Below are 21,542 nucleotides of genomic sequence, written 5' to 3' on the forward strand. Positions count from 1 at the left end.
GAGGATATGTTCAAGACTCTCCATGATACCTGAAACCGTGTATAGTACCAAACCCTCTATGCTATGTTCTTTCCAATACATACATATCTAAGATAAAGTTTAATTTATAAATTAGGTGTAGTAAAAGATGGACAATAACTAATAAGATAGAATTATAACATACACTTTAATAAAAGTTATTAGGGCCATTATTAGGTAAAATAAAGGTCACTTAAACACAAGCACTACATTACTGCAACAGACAAATAATTGAAACAGCTACTAAGTGACTGACAGTTGGGTATTATAAATAGTACTAGAGGGCCTCACAGGCCCAGCTTCGTCCGGAAGGATATTACGCTCTTCTTATTATAGATAGAGATGCTGGACAAAGGGATGATTCATGTCCTGGATGAGATGGAGTGGGGAGGTGAAGATTTCATCACACACTCAGAATAGCGCCCAATTGAAAACTTACTAATTATTTATTTCTGGAATTTTCCATTTAATACTTCCATACCATGGTTGAACACAGGTAACTGGAACCAAAAAAAGGAACATTGTGGAAAGAAACCACAAATAAGATGAAGGGAACTTCTCTATTCTTTATCAAGTTAAGGAAATTCCCCTCTATTCCTACTTTGTTGAGAGATTTTATCATAAATGAGCACTAAATTTTCTAAAAATCTTTTTCTGCATCTATTCATAGGATCATATGACTTTTCTTCTTTAGCCTACTGAGGTGATGGATTACATTAATTGATTTCAAATGTTGAATCAGCCTTGCATAGTTGCAAATAAATCTTATTTGGTTGTGTTATATAATTTTTATACATTATTGGATTTGATTTGCTAATATTTTGTTGAGGAGAAGTAGATTTTTAAGCAATGCTAAAACAAATATTATTTTACAATAATCTACTTGGATTCATGCAAAAAAATTATTTCTTTTTAAGTGTTCTTTGCATAGGAGAATTATTAAGCAGGCATGTTAACTGGGGCTATATATTTAAAAATATAAAGTAAATAGATTGTGTTTAAATTATATCTATCTGGCGGAGCTTGAAGATGGTGACCGAACAGATGGACTTGTTCTGACCCCGGTCCCAAAACAGATAGAAGCAACATCTGAGTCGCTCAGGGAATGTTGATTAGCAGCTAAGGGGCAGCGGATCACTCTAGGAAGGTAAGGAAGTGTCCGCTGGACAATTTTTCCTGACCAAGCGGCCAGCACTCCCGACTTCTCCCGGAGCTCCGGGCTCGGCGCAAAGGCGGCGCCACCCTACCAGGAAGGGAGCAGCTTCTCTGAGGCCTGGAAAACCCACAGCCGAGGAGTCCATCGAGCACCTGTGGCGCCCCGATCGGAGCAAGCGCGTGGATTCAAGGAAGCTCTTCAACCACCCACAGAAAGGTCAGAGTTTGCGTGGCTAGCCTGCGAGTTCAGGCTACGATAGCCCCATTGCTCCTGCGAGGCCCCGCCCCCAGAGCGGCCCTGAGCGCCACGGCCCGGAGCGCCGCGAGGCCCCGCCCCCAGTGCAGCCCTGAGAGCCACGGCCCCACCTATTGATATATTGTAGCACCAAAGCGCCGTGAGGCCCCGCCCCCAGTGCGGCCGCGGCCCCGCCTATATTGTAGCCCAGGAGAGCTGCGAGGGCCCACCCCCAGAGAGAAAGAAGGCCAGAGCAACCAAAGTCTGGGAGGTCAAACCAGTAACACTGACACCTAAGGGCTGAACTACAAACTGCCTTTTTTTTTTTTCTTTTTTCTTTTTTCTTTTTTCTTTTTCTTTTTCTTTTAATTAATCAAAAATAAATGGACACAAATAACTAAGATATAGCCTACCTAAAATTAAGGACTACCTTACAAAACTGAGGTGCAGTGGAAAGCTGGGAACTGCAAGACTCTCTGATCCAAGAACCAGGCATACCAAATACAATAACAGAGGAAGTGATTGAACTCTACTGGACAATTTTATGCTAATTATACTATTCTTTATTTTATTTTCATTTTTTACATTTTTTATTTAATTTTCATTTTTTACATCTTTTACTTCAGAAACGATTTTTTTTCTTTTTTCCTTACTTGATTTTACCTTTTCAATTATTACATTTCTCAATCTCTATCTTCACTATTACTACTGCTATTTTGCAATTTTTTTTTTCTTTTTCTTTTCCTCCCCAGTACCATTTTACTTCGTCTTTATTTTACATTGGGAGTAACCTTCATTCTATTTTAATCTCTACTATAGTATCATTCAACCCTATCTCAATTCGACCTTTACCCCATCACTCTCTTACTAAACTTTAACCTTTTAGTCTCCAGTTTATCCTATCCCTTTCCGGCTTTAGTTTTTCCTCTATTCTTTCTGTATACCCCCTGCTAAAGCTCTCACTATACTCATAGACCTAAGTTCCAACCCCTGATACAAGTGTATAAATATCACTCTCTGCACTATATTAACTAGTTAAAAAAAAAAAAAAAAAAAAAAACACAAAAAAAAACGGTTCTACTTTCTATCCGTTTCTCATTGTTTGAGTGAAGGTTGATTATTGTGAATATTTGTGCTTTTCAGTGAAATTGTTATGCTTATTCCAGTGTTGTTATTGTTGCTTTGTATTTTTTTTTAAATCCTCTGTTTTTGTTTGTTTCTTTGACTTCTGTATATCATAACCTTACTTAATAATAGTGGATATTGTATTGTAGTTTGTATTAATCTCCAAGTATTGTTACCGGCATTGGCTGGGCTCAGTGGTTGATCTATGGCAATTTTCTCCACATATATATAGTTTGTTTCCCATTTTTTTAGTTTGCTTCTTCTCTCTCTCTCTCTCTCTCTCTCTCTCTCTCTCTCTCTCACTCTCTCTTCTTTTTCTCCCTGTTTTCTAACTTCATTTTGTCATTACTTTATTTCTTCTTTGACTTTTTTTTTTTTTAATTTTTCTTTATTTTATTTTTACCTTCCTTCCTTCCTTCTCTCCTATACCCTAATTTGCCTATCGCTAGGGGTTACCTTTATTAGAGGTTATTAATATTGTAAATACATTCCTGTTAAGTGCCTCTCGTGTTGTACCTGGTAGTGTTGTATTTTGCACCTATAAATTAACGCAAGAGAAAGAACACCACATAACCAGACATCCTGAAAAGAGATACCATGGGAAGACAAAGAAACACCCCACAAATGAAAGAAAAGCAGGCATCACCAGAAAAGGAAGTAAACGAGCCAGAGGCAAGCAGCCTACCAGAGCAAGAGTTCAGAATAATGATTATTGGTTGGCTAAAAAGAATGGAAGAGAAATTTGACAATAACCAAGAAGAAATGAGGAAGAACCATCAGGAATTGAGGAAGAACCAAGAAGAAATGAAAAATGACATCGCTACCATGAAGAACTCAATAGAAAGCATCAAGAGTAGACTAGATGAAGCGGAAGACCGCATCAGTGAGCTAGAAGACAAGATGGAAAAAAATACCCAATTAGAGCAGCTTCTAGAAAAAAAGATTAAAAAGCAGGAGGAGAGCCTACGGGAGCTTTGGGACATTACAAAACAAAATAATATTCGAATAATAGGGGTTCCAGAAGGAAAGGAAACTGAGGTAGACGTGGAAAAAGTATTTCAAGAAATAATGACAGAAAACTTTCCTGAGATAGAGAAGAAAAAACCCACACAAATCCAAGATGCTCGCAGAGTCCCAAGCAAAATGAATCCCAGAAGACAGACGCCAAGGCACATTATAATTAAAGTGGCAAACAACAACGACAAAGTAAGAATCTTAAAAGCAGCCAGAGAGAGACAGAAAGTTACTTACAAAGGAACCCCCATCAGACTAGCAACTGATTTCTCAACAGAAACATATCAGGCCAGAAGGGAATGGGATGAAATATACAAAGTCATGCAAAGGAAGGGTTTGAATCCAAGAATACTGTACCCAGCAAGACTATCAATCAAAATTGAAGGGGAAATCAGGAGCTTCACAGACAAAAAAAGACTGAAGGAATTTATCTCCACCAAACCAGCAATGCAAGAAATGCTAAAGGGTCTACTGTAAAAATAAAGAAATAGGAATTGAAGAAGGAACATGGGTATAGAATAAAAATGCCATCAAATGAGTACCTATCAATAATAACCTTAAATGTAAATGGATTAAATGCTCCAATCAAAAGACATAGGGTGTCAGATTGGATAAGAAAACAAGACCCTTACATCTGTTGCCTACAAGAAACCCACCTCAGAAAAAAAGATGCACACAGACTGAGGGTGAAGGGATGGAAAAAAGTTTTCCAGGCAAATGGAAAGGAAAGAAAAGCTGGGGTAGCAATACTTATATCTGACAAATTAGATCTCAGAGTGAAGGACATAACAAGAGATAATGAAGGCCACTTCATAATACTAAAGGGTACAATCCAACAAGAAGAAATAACCCTGGTAAATATATATGCACCCAATACAGGAGCACCCAAATACATAAAAAAACTGCTGGAGGACATTAAGGGAGAGATTAATAGCAATACAATCATAGTAGGAGATTTTAATACCCCACTGTCACCCTTCGACAAATCATCTAAACAAAAAATCAGCAAAGAAATATCAATCCTAAACGACTCACTAGACCAGATGGAATTAATTGACATCTTTAGAACATTCCACCCCAAAGCCACAGAATATACATTCTTCTCAAGTGCACATGGGACATTCTCAAAGATAGACCACATTTTGGGACATAGGCAAAGTCTCTTCAAATTCAAGAAGATAGAAATCATATCAAGCATCTTCTCAGACCATAGTGGCATAAAACTGGAAATTAATTACAATAAAAATAATCCAAAGAAATCAAATACATGGAGACTAAACAACATGCTATTAAACAAGGACTGGGTTACCAGAGAAATCAAGGAAGAAATTAAAAACATCCTGGCAACAAATGACAATGAAAACACAACAATCCAAAATCTATGGGACACAGCAAAAGCAGTTTTGAGAGGGAAGTTCATATCCTTACAAGCCTATTGCAAAAAACTAGAAAAAATGGTAACAGATGAACTAACTCTACAACTCAAAGAGTTAGAAAAAGAGCAACAAGAAAAGCCCAGTGTAAGCAGAAGGAAGGAAATAACAAAAATCAGAGCACAGATAAATGACATAGAGACCAAAGAAACAATACATAAGATCAACAAAACCAAGAGCTGGTTCTTCGAAAGGATAAACAAGATTGATGGACCTCTAGCCAGGCTAACCAAGAAACAAAGAGAGAGGACCCAAATAAACAAAATCAGAAATGAAAGAGGTGAAATAACAACAGACCCCACCGAAATACAACAGATTGTTACAAAATACTACGAACAACTCTATTCCAACAAACTAAACAACCTGGAGGAAATGGACATATTCCTAGAAAAATACAAACTGCCAAAACTCAATCAGGAAGAATCTAAAAATCTTAATAGACCAGTGACGTGGGAAGAAATTGAAACCGTCATCAAAAAGCTTCCAGCAAACAAAAGCCCAGGGCCAGATGGCTTCACAGGAGAGTTTTACCAAACATTCAAGGAAGAACTAAAACCTATCCTCCTCAGACTATTCCAAAAAATCCAAGAGGAAGGAACACTTCCGAACTCCTTCTATGAAGCCAACATCACCCTAATACCAAAACCAGATAAAGACAACTCAATGAAAGAGAATTACAGGCCAATATCCCTCATGAACATAGATGCCAAAATCCTCAACAAAATTCTAGCAAATCGACTCCAGAAGAACATCACAAAGATCATACACCATGACCAAGTAGGATTTATTCCAGGAATGCAAGGATGGTACAATATCCGCAAATCAATAAACGTGATACATCACATAAACAAATTGAAAGATAGAAATCATATAGTCATATCAATTGACGCAGAAAAAGCATTTGACAAAATCCAACACCCTTTCCTGTTAAAAACTCTTAAAAAGGTGGGAGTACAAGGATCATACCTCAACATAATAAAAGCTATATATGATAAACCCACAGCCAACATTATACTCAATGGGCAAAAACTAAAACCATTCCCTCTAAGAACAGGAACAAGACAGGGATGCCCACTCTCGCCACTCCTGTTTGACATAGTTCTGGAAGTACTAGCCATTGCAATTAGACAAGAGGAGGAAATAAAAGGCATCCAAATTGGAAAAGAAGAAGTAAAGTTATCCTTATTTGCAGATGACATGATATTGTACATAAAAAACCCAAAAGACTCCATTAAAAAACTAATTGACTTAATAAATGAATTTGGCAACGTAGCAGGATATAAAATTAATGCCAAGAAATCCATGGCATTTCTATACACCAACAGTGAAACTACAGAAACAGAGGCTAAAAAAGCAATTCCATTCACCATCGCACCAAAAAAATTAAGATACCTAGGAATAAATTTAACTAAAGAAATAAAGGACCTATTTGCGGAAAACTACACGACACTGAAAAAAGAGATAGAGGAAGATGTAAGGAGATGGAAGAACATACCATGTTCATGGATTGGTAGAATCAACATCATCAAAATGTCCATACTTCCTAAAGCAATCTATAGGTTCAATGCACTCCCCATTAAAATACCAACGACATATTTCACTGACCTAGAAAGAACTCTCCAAAAGTTCATTTGGAACAATAAAAGACCCCGAATAGCCACAGCAATTCTGAGAAAGAAGAGTAAAGTAGGAGGGATCTCAATACCAGACTTCAAACTATACTACAAAGCCACTGTTCTCAAAACAGCCTGGTACTGGCACAAGAACAGACAAATAGATCAATGGAATAGAATTGAGAACCCAGATATCAACCCAAATCACTATGCTCAATTAATATTTGACAAAGGAGGCACGAATATACAATGGAGTCAAGACAGTCTCTTCAATAAATGGTGTTGGGAAAATTGGACAGACACATGCAAAAGAATGAAACTAGATCACCAACTTACACCATTCACAAGGATAAACTCAAAATGGATACAGGACTTAAACATCAGACGGGAAACCATAAAAATACTAGAAGCATCCACAGGTAGCAAAATCTCAGACGTATGCCAAAATAACTTCTTCACTGATACTGCCCCTAGGGCAATGGAAGCTAAAGAGAAAATAAACAAATGGGACTACTTCAAAATAAAAAGCTTTTTTACAGCAAAAGAAACCATCAATAAAACAACAAGAAAGCCCACGGTGTGGGAGATCATATTTGCAAATATTACCACTGATAAAGGTTTAATCTCCAACATTTACAGACAGCTTATACAACTAAATAAAAGGAAGATGAATGATCCAATTAAAAAATGGGCAATCGACCTAAACAGAATATTTTCAAAAGAAGACAGAAGGAAGGCCAAAAGGCACATGAAAACATGCTCAAAGTCACTAATTATCCGAGAGGTGCAAATCAAAACAACAATGCAGTACCATCTCACACCTGTCAGAATGGCCAACATCAACAAATCAACAAACGACAAGTGTTGGCGAGGTTGCGGAGAAAAAGGAACCCTCGTGCACTGCTGGTGGGAATGCAGACTGGTGCAACCACTGTGGAGAACAGTGTGGAGTTTCCTCAAAAAACTGGAAATGGAACTCCCATTTGACCCAGTAATCCCACTTCTAGGAATATATCCCAAGAAACTAGAAACACCAATCAGAAAGGATATATGCACCCCTATGTTCATAGCAGCACAATCTACAATAGCCAGAATTTGGAAACAGCCTAGGTGCCCGTCAGCAGATGATTGGATCCAAAAACTATGGTACATCTACACAATGGAATACTATGCTGCCATAAAGAAGAAGGAATTCTCATCATTTGCAGCAACCTGGATGGAATTGGAGAGCATCATGCTGAGTGAAATAAGCCAATCAACGAAAGAGAAACACCACATGACCTCACACATCGGTGGATGATAAAGATCTTTATAAACTGATGAACCAAGAGACAGATATAGAGAAAGTAAAGCAACAGGCAGACTGTCAAATTACAGTGGGGAGGGTAGGGATATCAGGGGGAGATAATAGATCAACCGAAGGACTTGTATAAATGCATATAAGTACAACCAATGGACATAAAACTATGGGGAGGGAGGGGATGTGTGGGAGGGAGGGAGGGGGGCAATAAAAAAAAATCAAGAAAATATGTAAAAAATAAATAAATTAATTAATTAATTAATTTAAAAAAATAAAAAAATAAAAAAATAAAATTCTTAAGTGGGGAAAAAAATAAATAAATAAAAATAAATTATATCTATCTATCTATCTATCTATCTATATATTTATATTGTATTTCCTCCTCCCCCTCCCCCCCGGCCTATCTTCACCTAGAGCTTGTCTCTCCATGAGCTATAACTGAAATCCCTACTCAGTTCTTTCAGTTTCTAGTTGCCACTTTTCCACCGGGCACTTTGTGGTCTCCCACACTGATGCAAACTTCAGTGGTAAAACCAGAATATGAGCAGGGTTTACACATACTTGGAGACTCACCACCTCCACAGCTCCCTTCCTTCTAGGATCCCTCCTTGCTTCCCAGCTGCTCTTCTAGTTCTGACCTCTGTATTCTTGATACCACCATCCAGTAAAGCTGAAACTTCATCCTGAGCTACCTAGTGGGTTGGTGAGCATCTCTGAGCAAAAACTGCAAACTAAAAAAATCACCATAGTGCAGTTCCAATCTTTTAAGTGTAGATTCATCTCCGATTTCTGCCTGCTTTTTATCTCTGATCAATGTGTTTAAAAAGTCGATCTGCAATATTTTTATACATACTTTACCATTATTTTCTATGGGAGGGTTAGTCCAACTAAGTTATACCACCATTACCAAAAGCCAGATTTCCCAGCATCACTATTTTGCTCCATTCTAAAATCACACTCCGGTATCCACCCATTTTTGTTGGTGGTGGTGTTGGTAGTGGCAGAACAAGAATTTTGTTCAGATGTCCATCCTCCTCCCACATACCTGATTAATAAATCCTGATTAATCTGTGTCAGTGCTGTAACTCATTTCCCTTGCATCAATGATATGCTTAGGAAGGGTCATCAGTCAGGCAACCAGAAACTACTCTTTACATAAAGGGTTTTTAAATAGGAAATTGGTGGCTTATCCAGAGAAAGGGCCTAAGGGAGCAATGGTCAGAAAAATCACCGCTGACCTTCTCAACTGGAAGCGCTCAAGCAGGCTGTTCTCAAGACTCACCTTGAAGTTCCTAGGAGTGTCACATCCACTTATGATTCTGGCTCCAATTAACTAGAGAATAATGATCTCTCCAGCAGACTGGCTCAAGGGTGTCTCCCATCAACACACTCTAGCCTAAAAACACACGACAAAGGGAATTCTGGCAAAAGCTCCGCACTTTTCCTCTTCAAAGCAAAGGAGACCTTAGAAGGGGTAGTGGTGATGCCAACTCAACACTGATAATCTGACACAGGGCATGTGACCCAAATTAGCCAAGGGCACAGGAGGGGAAACAGCCGGAGAGCCTCTGAAGATTTATTTGCTGATAAACTAAATGAAACAAAGACTCACAAGAACAGCCGCTCTTCTTCCACTGGATTTTTCTTCCATGTGACTCTTGGAACTAAATCGTGAATCTTGTGATCGTGAGAGGAGCCCGCTGAGATGGAGGCAAACACAGTCTGAAGCCTGTCCAATCTGAACTTATTATGTGAGAATAATACTTAAGTCATTTTCAATAGGTTTTTTTTTTTCAAGTACAGCATATTATTTAGATCATGAAGGTAAATCTCAGAATAAATCATTTAAAGGAGTGAAAGTATGTTCTATTATGTTTAAAAATTAAAATTAAAATTAAAGGAATGAAAGTAGGACCCTTTAAGAAGAAAGAGTGGGGATAATGAGATGTGGTGTTTATTCGCCTTTCGCTATTTTACATTGTCAAGATATATACACTACTCAAATAAAAAATTAAATTAGAAAAGAGGCAATCTGACAGCTCAGTACCATCCCCACAGCATGCTTTTCTTGATTCACTCTGACTTAGAGTACAAAAAGAAATGGCAGCTAAATGCAGCAATTCTTCCTCACTCTTATTTCAGACCATCATCAATTCTAGCTGCCTCCTGAGGAGTTCCTAAGTAAAGCCCATCCTCTTCCCCTTGATCTACTGCCTGTCATCAAAATAATCATCCCAAAAGGGCAAATACGATTGCATCCTCTTCTGCTTAAAACACTGACTCAACGGTCTCTATAAGACGCAATCCAAATTCCATAGGATGGTATCCAAGGTTCTTTGTGATCTGGCTCCTGATGCTCTTTCATGTATATATTCCAGATGTTCGGAAACTCTTGTTTTTCTCCGTATACCACACTCCTTCGCACACACGGTTTCTTTGGTTTAGAATGTCCTTCCTCACTAATCCCTTTTTAGTTACCTCTTCTGTGAAGATTTCTTACTCCCATAGTCCTTCTACTGTCTTTCCAGATACGTATCGGGTACCTAAAGCCTCCATCAGCACAAATTATATTACATATCAAAAATCACTTACTGGAGTCTGAAAAATATATGAAAACTAAAATATTTTTGGTAACTCATTTGATGGCAAAAACAGAATTGAAGCATTTAGATTTGTAATTTGAATTTATTCTACTTTGTGTGAATGTTCATTAATTTTGTTGCATAAATATTAATGGATTTCATTCAGAATGAAGCCTCAGACCCATAGGTGGTATTATGTAAATGTAGCATATGCACCTGTGGTCCATTCCAAAAATGGCTACTGCAGTGTTTCTCATCCCAGAAATTCTAGAACTTTCACTACTCATCAAGTGAGGTCTATACATCCTTGAAACTGGGAGTGATTTTATAACTTCCCAGATGAACAAAACTATATTTCTTATGCTGTACATTACATTTCCATGACTTTCTTTTGGCATGGTGGGGGGTGGGGGGACAGGGGGAAGAGAAGCACTTTGATGCTTACCCTCACCCCTCTTTAAGTTTTCCAGTGTAGTGCCCTTTAATTTTGGCACATGGTGAGGCCTCATGTAGGTGTTCTGGCCCACATCCCCGCTAAGGTCTCAACCACCAGCCATCAACCGCCAACCAGCATCAACCACCTGATGTGCAGCTAAGTGATGCTTTAGGTGATGCCTGTGCTCAGCATTAAGGAGCCCCAATTGCTGTCTGAGTAGAGCAAAGACAAGCTGGTGCAAGCAAGCTCTGCCCCAAATGCAGATTTATTAGAAAAATTATTGTTTTATTGTCTTAAGGCAATAAGTTTTGGGATCTACTGCCATAGAAACCTAAAATTTCATCATGTAACCTTGCAAAAAATGTGAACTGTCATTAGAATGTAATGCACAGCATAAGAAATATATACACTAATAAAAGTGTAAGATGTAAATTGTCCAATCAAGAAGGAATATGCAAATTAACTCAACAAAGATGGTGGGTTAATTTGCATACATAGGCACTGAGCGGCATGCGAAAGGGGTGGGGGGTGGCAGGATGCTTGTGTTGTTGCCATGGCGATGACCCAGGTGTTCTGCACCACCCTAGGCACTCTGGACCTCTGGGCAGTGTGGGAAGGCAGAAAGGTGGCTCAGACCAGAGTCAAAGGCAGTGTGGCAGCCAGGAGAAGTAAGGTCCATTCTTGCATGAATCTTTGTGCATTAGACCGCTAGTAGTCAATAACATTGTAATAACTATGTATGGTGACAGATGGTTACTAGACTTATCATGGTAATCACTTTGTAAGATATAGAAATGTCTAATCACTTTCTTGTACACCTGATAGTGATTAGACATTTCTATACCTTAGAAATATATTATATGTCAACTATAACTAGTATTATATGTCATCTATAACTCTAAAATAAATTAGTTTGTTTAAAAAAAAAACCTCATAAGGGGGAGGATCCAAGATGGCTGCTCAGGTGGACACCTAACCGCAGCAGCACACAACAATTTCAATGGAATACAACTAAAATGTAGAGTGGACATTGCCCAGAGCTACAGGTAGTCGACTGAAAATTCTACAACAAGAAGGAAAGAGAAAACCAGAAGGAAAATCAGAGGAGCTGAAAAAGACTAAGGTACAGAGACATGCTGCACGCACGCACGAGCGTGGAGAGGACGCAGACGGAGAGGAGGAGAAGGCTGGGTGCCTGCCTGGCGTTCCCTAGCAGGAAGGAAATAAAAGCCCCGGCCTGGGCTGAACCCCAGAACCAGCAGCGCTGAGCCCCAGTTATGGGCCAGACCCTGGAGACCCAGGCTCGGGCAGGGGGAGATGGGGCTGTGAGGCGGAATCCCAGGGGAGCGGCGAAAAGCAGAGCCCCCGGAGTCGAGCACATTGTGCGCAGAGGACAGAATGTTGACTCTGATGCTGGATTGCCCTAGTGGGAAGAAACAAAGCCTCCAGCGGTGCTGAGCCCCAGTCCCGACTGCTCTGAACCCCAGTTCTAGGCCAATCCCTGGGGACCCAGGCTCAAGCAGAGGGAGACAGGGCTGTGAGGTGGAGTCCTGGGGGAGCGGCGAAAAGCGGAGCCCCTGGAGTCGTGCACATTGCGTGCAGAGGACAGTCTGTTGACTCTGATGCTAGACTCCCCTAGCGGGAAGAAGAAAAAAAGCTCCAGATTGGACACCAGCCAGCTGGGCGCCAGCAAGGAGCCAGGCGACAGGGCCCCCGGGGCGGGGGGTGGGGGTGCCCCTGGGCCTTCAACCACTGAGCGCGGCCACGGAGCCTGGGGGCTGCTTCCTGGGCGGTGCCGACCCTGGCAACAGGCTGAAGCAGCACAGGAGCCCGCGGAGAACAAAGGGGTGCCACAGGCCAACCTGCTGAGCTTCCAGGGCAAGGAGGAAGAAACCGAAGAAGTTTCCAAGGTGAAGAAATCAAGTGAGAGCAAAAGATAGTAAAATTACTTAAGAAAGAATACAAAGAAGATCTTGAAAAATCAAGACTAAGTCAGAACTCAACTCAGCAGCCAACATTGCAACATAAATGCGTTTTTTTTTTGTTTTTTTTTTAAAAAAAGGACAGAATGTTGGAACAGCGGCGGCCAGGCCTAGAGTGGCCAGGCACAAGGCAATGGCAGCCGGGCCTCGAGCAGCAACAGCCAGGCCCCAGAGCAGCCGCAGCCAGAACCAGCAACAGCCAGGCCTGGAGCAGCCAGACCTGGGGCAGTGGCAGCCAGGCCTGAGGCAGAGGCGGCCAAGCCCAGGGTGGCCAGTCCAGGAACACCCAGGCCCGGAGTGGCCGGGCCGGGAGAAGCCGGGCCCAGAGCAGCCAGGTCGGGAGCAGCCAGACCCAGAACAGCAGCAGCCAAGCCCGGAGCATCCAGGCCGGGAGCTGCCAGGCTCGGAGAGGCTGGGCCCGGGGCAGCCTGGCCCAGAGCAGCTAGGTTGGGAGCAGCCAGGCACAGAGCAGCAGCAACCATGCTTGGAGCAGCCAGGTCTGGAGCGGCCAGGCCTGGAGCGGCTGGGCCGGGAGCAGCCGGGTCGGGAGCGGCCGGGCCCGGAGCAGCCGGGCCCAGAGCAGCTGTGTCGGGTGCGGCCAGGCCCGGAGTAGCAGCAGCCACACCCGGAGCAGCCAGGTCGGGAGCGGCAGTGGCCAGACCCGGAGCAGCTGGTTGTGGAACGGACCAGAGCACCAGAGGCCAGGCCCGGAGCAACCAGGCCCGGAACAACTCGCTCCTCGCCGCCTCCGCCCCAAGGCTGCCTCTCAGACATGGCTGGAAACTTGTGGGAACTTGAGAGTCTGCTGAATCAATGCAAACAGCTACTGACTCAGTCTATAGACTCCAACAGAGGGAGCAGAAACGAAAAAAGATTTATAATGACCATTTAATAGCTAGTGAAAACCACCATATAATCCAGTGGGAAGACTTCATGAAAGAACAACACAACAAACAGGCTGAAGTGGATGAAGAGCACAGAAAAGCTGTGGAGAGGCTTAAAGAACAATATGCTGAGATGGAGAAGGACCTTGGAAAATTTTCAACCTTTTAAGAACCTGAACCACAACAATGTGAAAGCATTGACTTCCCCCAAAGAACCAACTATTCTCATCAAACCATTTAGCCTCTGCTTCAAGCTTAGCAATATATTTAATGGCACTCCTATAAGGAGAAAGGAACTTCTACTGGAGTACTAATTGTTTAGTGGAAAAGAGTGCTATATCTTTCCTGTTTAAGTGCCTATATATGATTATTTGAGCAAGAGTATGAAGAAAAATTGGATAAATTTACTTTTTTGTTAATCAGAAAAAAAAACAAAACTCATAATTCTTTTTCTTAAAAAACACTAATACATATTGAGTGAAAAAAGTGAAAATCTGAAGTGCTAAATGCAGTTTAATCTAGCTAATTCTCACTTTCTTACCTTCAATTCTGATCATTTTCATAAAAAAAGAAAAATAGGAATCTCACCCTAATTCTTAAGAGATGGAAACAATTGTAGTATCGTGTAACTTCATATGACTAAATCATTATTCTAAAAGACAATGTGGAATATATTTACATTTTATTTGTTATGTAACTATAAAACGTATCAGTTATATTAATAAAAATTGTTAAAAGTACATAAATGGTTTGGATCGATTTCTGGGTTCTCTATTCTATCCCATTGGTCTATAAGTCTGTTCTTGTGCCAATACCAGGCAGTTTTGAGAACAGTGCTTTGTAATACAACTTTATATCTGGTATTGAGATCCCTCCTACTTTGTTCTTCTTTCTCAAGATTGCTGCAGCTATTTGGGGTCTTTTTTTATTCCAGATAAATTTTTGGAGAGTTTGTTCTAGGTCTGTGAAATATGCCGTTGGTATTTTAATGGGGGTTGCATTGAACCTATAGATTGTTTGGGGTAGTATGGGCATTTTATGGGTTTTTTTTTTTAATCTTTATTGTTTAGATTATTATAGTTGTTTCTCTTTCCCCCCCCCCATAGCTCCCCTCCACCTGGTTCCCACCTTACCCCATGCCCTTACCGCGCCCCCCAATGTCCTTATCCATAGGTGTATGATTTTTATCCAGTCTCTTCCTGCAGCCCCCACACCCTTTTCACCCCAAGAATTGTCAGTACACTCCCTTTCTATGTCCCTGATTCTATTATATTCACCAGATTATTCTGTTCCTCAGATTTTTTATTCACTTGATTTTTAGATTCACTTGTTGATAGATATGTATTTGTTGTTCACAATTGTTATTTTTACCTTTTTCTTCTTCTTCCTCTTCTTAAAGAATACCTTTCAGCATTTCATATAATACTGGTTTGGTGGTAATGAACTCCTTTAGCTTCTTATTATCTGTGAAGCTCTTTATCTGCCCTTCAATTCTGAATGATAGCTTTGCTGGGTAATCTTGGTTGTAGGTTCTTGCTATACATCACTTTGAATATTTCTTGCCACTTCCTTCTGGCCTACATAGATTCTGTTGATAAATCAGCTGACAGTCATACGGGTGCTCCCTTGTAGGTAACTGTTTTTCTCTTGCTGCTTGTAAAATTCTCTCTTTGGCTTTTGCTCTTGGCATTTTAATTATGATGTGTCTTGGTGTGGTCCTCTTTGGATTCCTTTTGTTTGGGGTTCTGTGCACTTCCTGGACTTGTAAGTCTATTTCTTTCACCAGATGGGGGAAGTTTTCTATCATTATTTCTTCAAATAGGTTTTCAGTATCTTGCTCTCTCTCTTCTTCTGGCAGCCCCTCCTCCCCCTTCCCCTACATTCAGATGTTGGTATGCTTGAAGTTGTCCCAGAGGCTCCTTACACTATCTTCATATTTTTTATTCTTTTTTTTTTCTTTTTTTCTTTTCCGGTTGGGTATTTTTTGCTTCTTTGTATTTCAAATTTTTGACTTGATTCTTGTGATCCTCTAGTCTGCTGTTGAATCTCTGTATATTATTTTTTATTTCAGTCTATGTGTTTTTAATTTCTAGTTGATCCTTTTTCATATCCTCGAGGGTCTCACTAAATTTATTGGCCTTTTCTAGAAAATTCTTGAAAAACCTTAAAACCATGGTTTTGAAATCTCTACCTGGTAGTTTTCTTTCCTCCTTTTCTTTCTTTTGTGACTATTTTTGCTGCTTCCCTGAGTTGATAGAATGGCTTTGTGTGCTAGGTGTCCCAAAGGGCCCAATGGCTCAGCCTCCCCAGTTACCTGAGGTGGACACTCTTGATGCACACCTTTGTGGGCTGTGTGCACAGTCTTGTTATAGTTAAGTCTTGATTGTTGTTGGTATCACTGGGAGGAATTGACCTCCAGGCCAATTGGCTGTGAGGATCAGCTGTGTCTATGATGGGAGAACTTCTATGCTGGAGACACCCTTATGAGGCAAGACTTGCTTCAATGGGACTTTGGTGCTCACTGAGTCTGTCCCCTGAGTGTATCCCCTATGGATCTGAGGAGTTGTAATCTGGATGGTCCCACTCTGACCACTGGGTACACTGGCTCTTGGATCTCCAAGGAGGTGCTAATTTAGCCTCTGCCTGAGGCTATCCAGCAGGAGCTATGGAAAGATCTGCAGATTCCTCTTCTTTGTTTGGATTTTGGAGGTGCCAGATGAGGCCCAGCTGTGAAGCAATGCAAGCTGCTGCAGGGCCTTGGGCCTTCTTTTGGATATTCTGACTCAGCTGCAGTTTGTTAGGTAAGTTTAGATTTCAAAGGACCAAGCCATTCATATGCAAAAGCTTCTGTGCACAGTTTCAGGGCAGAGCAAACAGCAATGGCTTCCCATCAAGCCCAGCCCTAAGAGGCCCCCGGGTCTCAATGTCCCTTGGTAATCACTGCAAGCACCTCTGAGAGAAAGCCACCCTCGAATACTGCCTGCTGCCAGACAGTCCAGTTTCTCCCCGTATGATTCTGGGTTCCCAGAGTCTTATCCGGAAATGGAGTTCAGAGTAGTTGGGAGCTTGTGTCTCCCTGCGGATTAAAAAAGCCAGCCGCGTACTCAGCTGCCAGCCCACTCCACACACACCTCCGTACCTCTGCACTTGACTTCCTCACCTCCTCAGAGTCTCAGTGTGCTTTTCTCTTCCCTTCTGGTTGTAGAATTTCCACCTAGCCAACTTTCCTGTGGTTCTGGATGATGACTGTTTTGTCTTTTAGTTGTAGTTTTAATGTGGTTGTGTGAGGCAGCAAGTTCAGGTGTTTATCTATGCTGTCATCTTGGTTTCTCTCTAGTATAGAGATTTTAATGATGTTGATTCTACCAATCCATGAACAGGGTATGTTCTTCCATCTGTTTATGTTTTCCTCTATCTCTTTTTTCAGTGTCCTGTAATTTTCTGAGTACAGATATTTTGCCTCCTTAGTTAAGTTTATTCCTAGGTATCTTAATTTTTTTGATGCGCTGGTAAATGGGATTGTTTTTTAAAATCTCTCTTTCTGTAAGTTCACTATTGGTGTATAAAAATGCCATTGATTTCTTGGCACTAATTTTGTATCCTGCTATATTGCCAAATTCATTTATTAAGTCTAATAATTTTTTGATGGAGTCTTTAGAGTTTTCTATGTACAGTATCATGTTATCTGCAAATAATAACAGTTTTATGTCTCCTTTTCCAATTTGTCTACCTTTTATTTTTTCTTCTTGTCTAATTGCTATGGCTAGCATTTCCAGGATCCAGACTGGCGCAGCCACTGTGGAAAACAGTATGGAGTTTCCTCAAAATAGTAATAATGGAACTCCCATTTGACCCAGTGATCCCACTTCTAGGAATATATCCCAAGAAATTAGAAACACCAATCAGAAAGGATATATGTACCCCTATGTTCATAGCAGCACAATTTACAGTAGTTAAGATTTGGAAACAGCCTAAGTGCCCATTAGCAGATGAGTGGTTTTAAAAACGGTGATACAGCTACACAATGGAATACTACACTGTGGTAAAAAAAAAAAAAAAAAAAAAAAAAAAAAAAAAAGAAAAGAAAAGAAAGAAAGAAATTCTTACCATTTGCAGCAGCATGGATGGAACTGAAGAGCATTATGCTAAGTGAAATGAGCCAGTCAAAGAAAGATAAATATCACATGATCTCACTCATTTGTGGAATTTAATGAATAACATAAGCTGATGAACAAAAACAGATCTAGAGACAGTTAAGCATCGATTATACTGTCAAACCTCAGAGGGCAGGTAGGGAGGGTGGGGATAAGGGGGAGAGATCAACCAAAGGACTTGTATGCATGCATATAAGCCTAACCAATGGACACAGACACCAGGGGAGTGAGGGCCTGAGTGAGGAGGGTTGAGGGTAATGGGGAGGATAAGGATACATATATAATATCATAATCAATAAAGAGAGAGAAAAAGCACATAAATGTATCTATATAGATTATTAATTACTAATAATCAAATTTTAAAAAAACAGATAAATCACTACATCACCCAAGTTTCATGGCAGATATCAATTTATTTATTTTTCCTTTGCTGTTTTTTAAACACTGCATTATCCCCATAAGATACAGGGCCCATCGAAGCATTCTTGAGCAAAGGTTCTACTACAAAGGATCCTGCAGATGAGATGAGATGAGATGAGATGAGATGAGATGAGATGAGATGAGATGAGATGAGATGAGATGAGATGAGCAGGGCATGTGCTGCTCAGAGGCAGCAGCCTCCATGGAGGATGATGAGTACCTAGCTGCCTCCTTGCTCACAGCTATTTCCTGTTGCCCCGGAGCTTGGGGATTCCGGTGGAGGCTGGGTCAATGATGAGATTCAGCCTGAGCAAAAGCAAAGCTCTGAGAAGAGCAGAGAAACAAGGAGATGCACTTAGAGCGTGTCAGAAGAATGGGATGGGGCAAGGCTTTGGAGTAAAGCCCCAGGCAGCCACTGATAAGACTGTCCTGCTTATACCCCTCTGAACAAATCCAAAAGTTGTTTCCCACTTCAAATTCTATATTTGAAAGGAATGCTATTCTGCTAAAATGTGATATCACAGTTGTGATGGTTAAATGTTATGTGTCCCTTATTATTTCTTGTTAATCCCTTATTATTTCTTGTTGATCTCTTATTATTTCTAATTGAACCCTTTTCATATCCTCTTAGGTCTCATTTATTTTATTGGCCTTTTCTAGGAAATTCTTGAAAAATCTTGTAAGTGTGGCTTTGAACTCTATATCCAGTAGCTTTTTGTCCTCCGTTTCTTTCGTTTGTGATCTGTTTCCTTGTCTCGGCATTTTTGCAGCTTCCCTGAGTTGGTAGCCTTAAAAGTCTCTGTGCTCAGCTTGGATGGGGCGGAGTTTCAGGGTGGAGCCTACAGCCTTGGCTTCCGTCAGCCCCGCCCTATGAAGCTACTAAGTCTCAGTGTTCCTCAGGGTAACTTCGGTACTCACTACAAGCACCTCTAAGAGAAAGGTGCCCTTGAGTTTCACCCACTACCAAACAGTCTAGGCTCTCCCCCAATGAGCCCAGAACTGGGGTTCAGTTCAGTTGGAAGTGGAGTTGGAGGTGGAGTTCAGAGCAGTCTGGAGCTTTTGTCTCCTTCCCGCCAGGGCAATCAGCAGCACAGCCAACCATCCCTTCTCTGCGCGTAATGTGCGCGCCTCTGGGACTTCCTTTCTTCCTTCCTTCCTTTTCTATAGGTCATTTGATCTTTATCACAAACCTTCTTTGACATTTAAATATATGTTTTTATTGATTTTAGAGAAAGTTAGGAGTATCAATATATATATATATATATTGTATGTCTACTTGACTGGCCCTGGGACACCCAGATTAAATGTTATTTCAGATGCTGTTTACAGATGAAATTAGCAGTTGGATTAGTGGACTTGGCAGATGGCCCTCCCCAGTATGGGTTGGCATCATCCAACCCGCTGTGGGCCAGAATAGAACAAAAAGGTAGGGGAAGGAGAAATTCACTGCCTTTGCTTCTTCCTGCCTGCTTGAGCTGAGACATCAGTCTTCTGCCCTTGGACTAGGACCAACACCATCCTCTTCTTGGTTCTCAGGCCATTTGACTCAGACTGGATAATACTAGCAGCTCTCCTGGGACTCCACTTCACAGACATAGGTTGTGGTACTTCTCAGACTCACATGAGAAAATTCCTCAAATGAATCTCTTTATATATATCTGTCTTTACCTATGTCCATCTCTATATTTACATTTCTCCTATTGGTTCTGTTCTCTGGAAACTTTATCCAAGACTAAAAACAAGTCCATTGAACATCGTAGATGGAAATAAACTTATACTCACCCAACCTGGCAATCTCCTCCTGCACACACCCTCTCCCCAATACCCACATACCTATCTGAATTCCATTTCCCACTTTTCATTTATTATTTAGAAGTGATGACCCATATGAAGACAATAGCTCTTTCTCATTTTAGCAACTAACTAACTGTACAGTCACTGAAGACAGGAGTAGTATCTCAGAGATCTGTATTTCCTATAGGGCCTAAAACCCAGAAGCAAGTGCTCTGCACATAGGTAGGAGTTTCAGCTAACTAATGAATTCAATTTTCAAATTAAATATTAATATTTAAGAACACTAATTAGTATTGCACTATTAAACTCAAAATCAAAGAAAACTGAATGACATAGAGACTGCCCTGCCTTTACAGTTCTCACCCAGAATCCTTTTGAATGAGACTGAAGTACAAGTCAGGGAAGTAGAGAACAGAATGCAGTCTTCAGGTCATCGATTTGGCCCCCTTCACCAGCATTAAATTAGCTGTGATAAAATGAATGGAAGTCCTGTCAGCATGTTACACACATTGGCAAAAAGAACAAATGAAATAACTTTTTATAAAAATACTCACCAGAGAGCATGTTTGTTTGTTTTTTAATTTTTATTTTAGAGATAGAAGGAAAAGAGAGAACACTGATGTGAGAAACATTGATTGGTTGCTTCCCACCTCAACCAGGGATCTACCCCCCAACCTAGGAATCAAACTGCAACCTTTGGTATACGGAGGACCCTCCAACCGAGCCACCTGGCCAGAGACCAATAAATAATTTTGACAAAAGTCTGTCTCTCTTTTCTATAGGTCATTTGATCTTTATCACAAACCTTCTTTGACATGATAAACCAAAGATTGAAAACTGAAGATATGAGATACACACAAACTTAGATTATATAGTCCACATTTAGTCCACATGTTCTAGAATGTGTTCCCTATAGAAATATTTTCTATAAATTTGTCTAATCCTTTTCCAGTAAACTTCCTCTAAATGTTTTATAGTCTTTTCTAAAGAGCTTAATCCAGTTAGACACATCTTAGATAACTGACAGTTTTTCTGAAACTTCTGTTTCAACTTGTCTTATTTAAATTTTGTCTCATTACTCCTGCTCAACCTCTTTTCCTGTCACTCTATTGTAGATAATGTTCACATTCCTTCGTAGGCATAATTTAACCACGCTTCACACATTAACTTGAGCAGACAGTATATGTTATAAATTACAGAAAACAGAGATGTACAAAGACATTTGTGGTGAATAAATTAAAGCATTAATTTCAGACATATCAAACTAACACTTTTTAAAATTGTGGTTCCTATAATTTTCAGGCCTGTTTCTAAAGTTTGTGAAATGGGGGAATTAAATGAAAGATTAGTTTAAAACTACTTTTATTTCATAGGTTGAAGATCAGCCAGTGCCATGA

The sequence above is a fragment of the Pipistrellus hanaki genome (genome assembly GCF_964339955.1).
Source record: "Pipistrellus hanaki genome assembly, chromosome: 1".
Classification (NCBI taxonomy): Eukaryota; Metazoa; Chordata; class Mammalia; order Chiroptera; family Vespertilionidae; genus Pipistrellus; species Pipistrellus hanaki.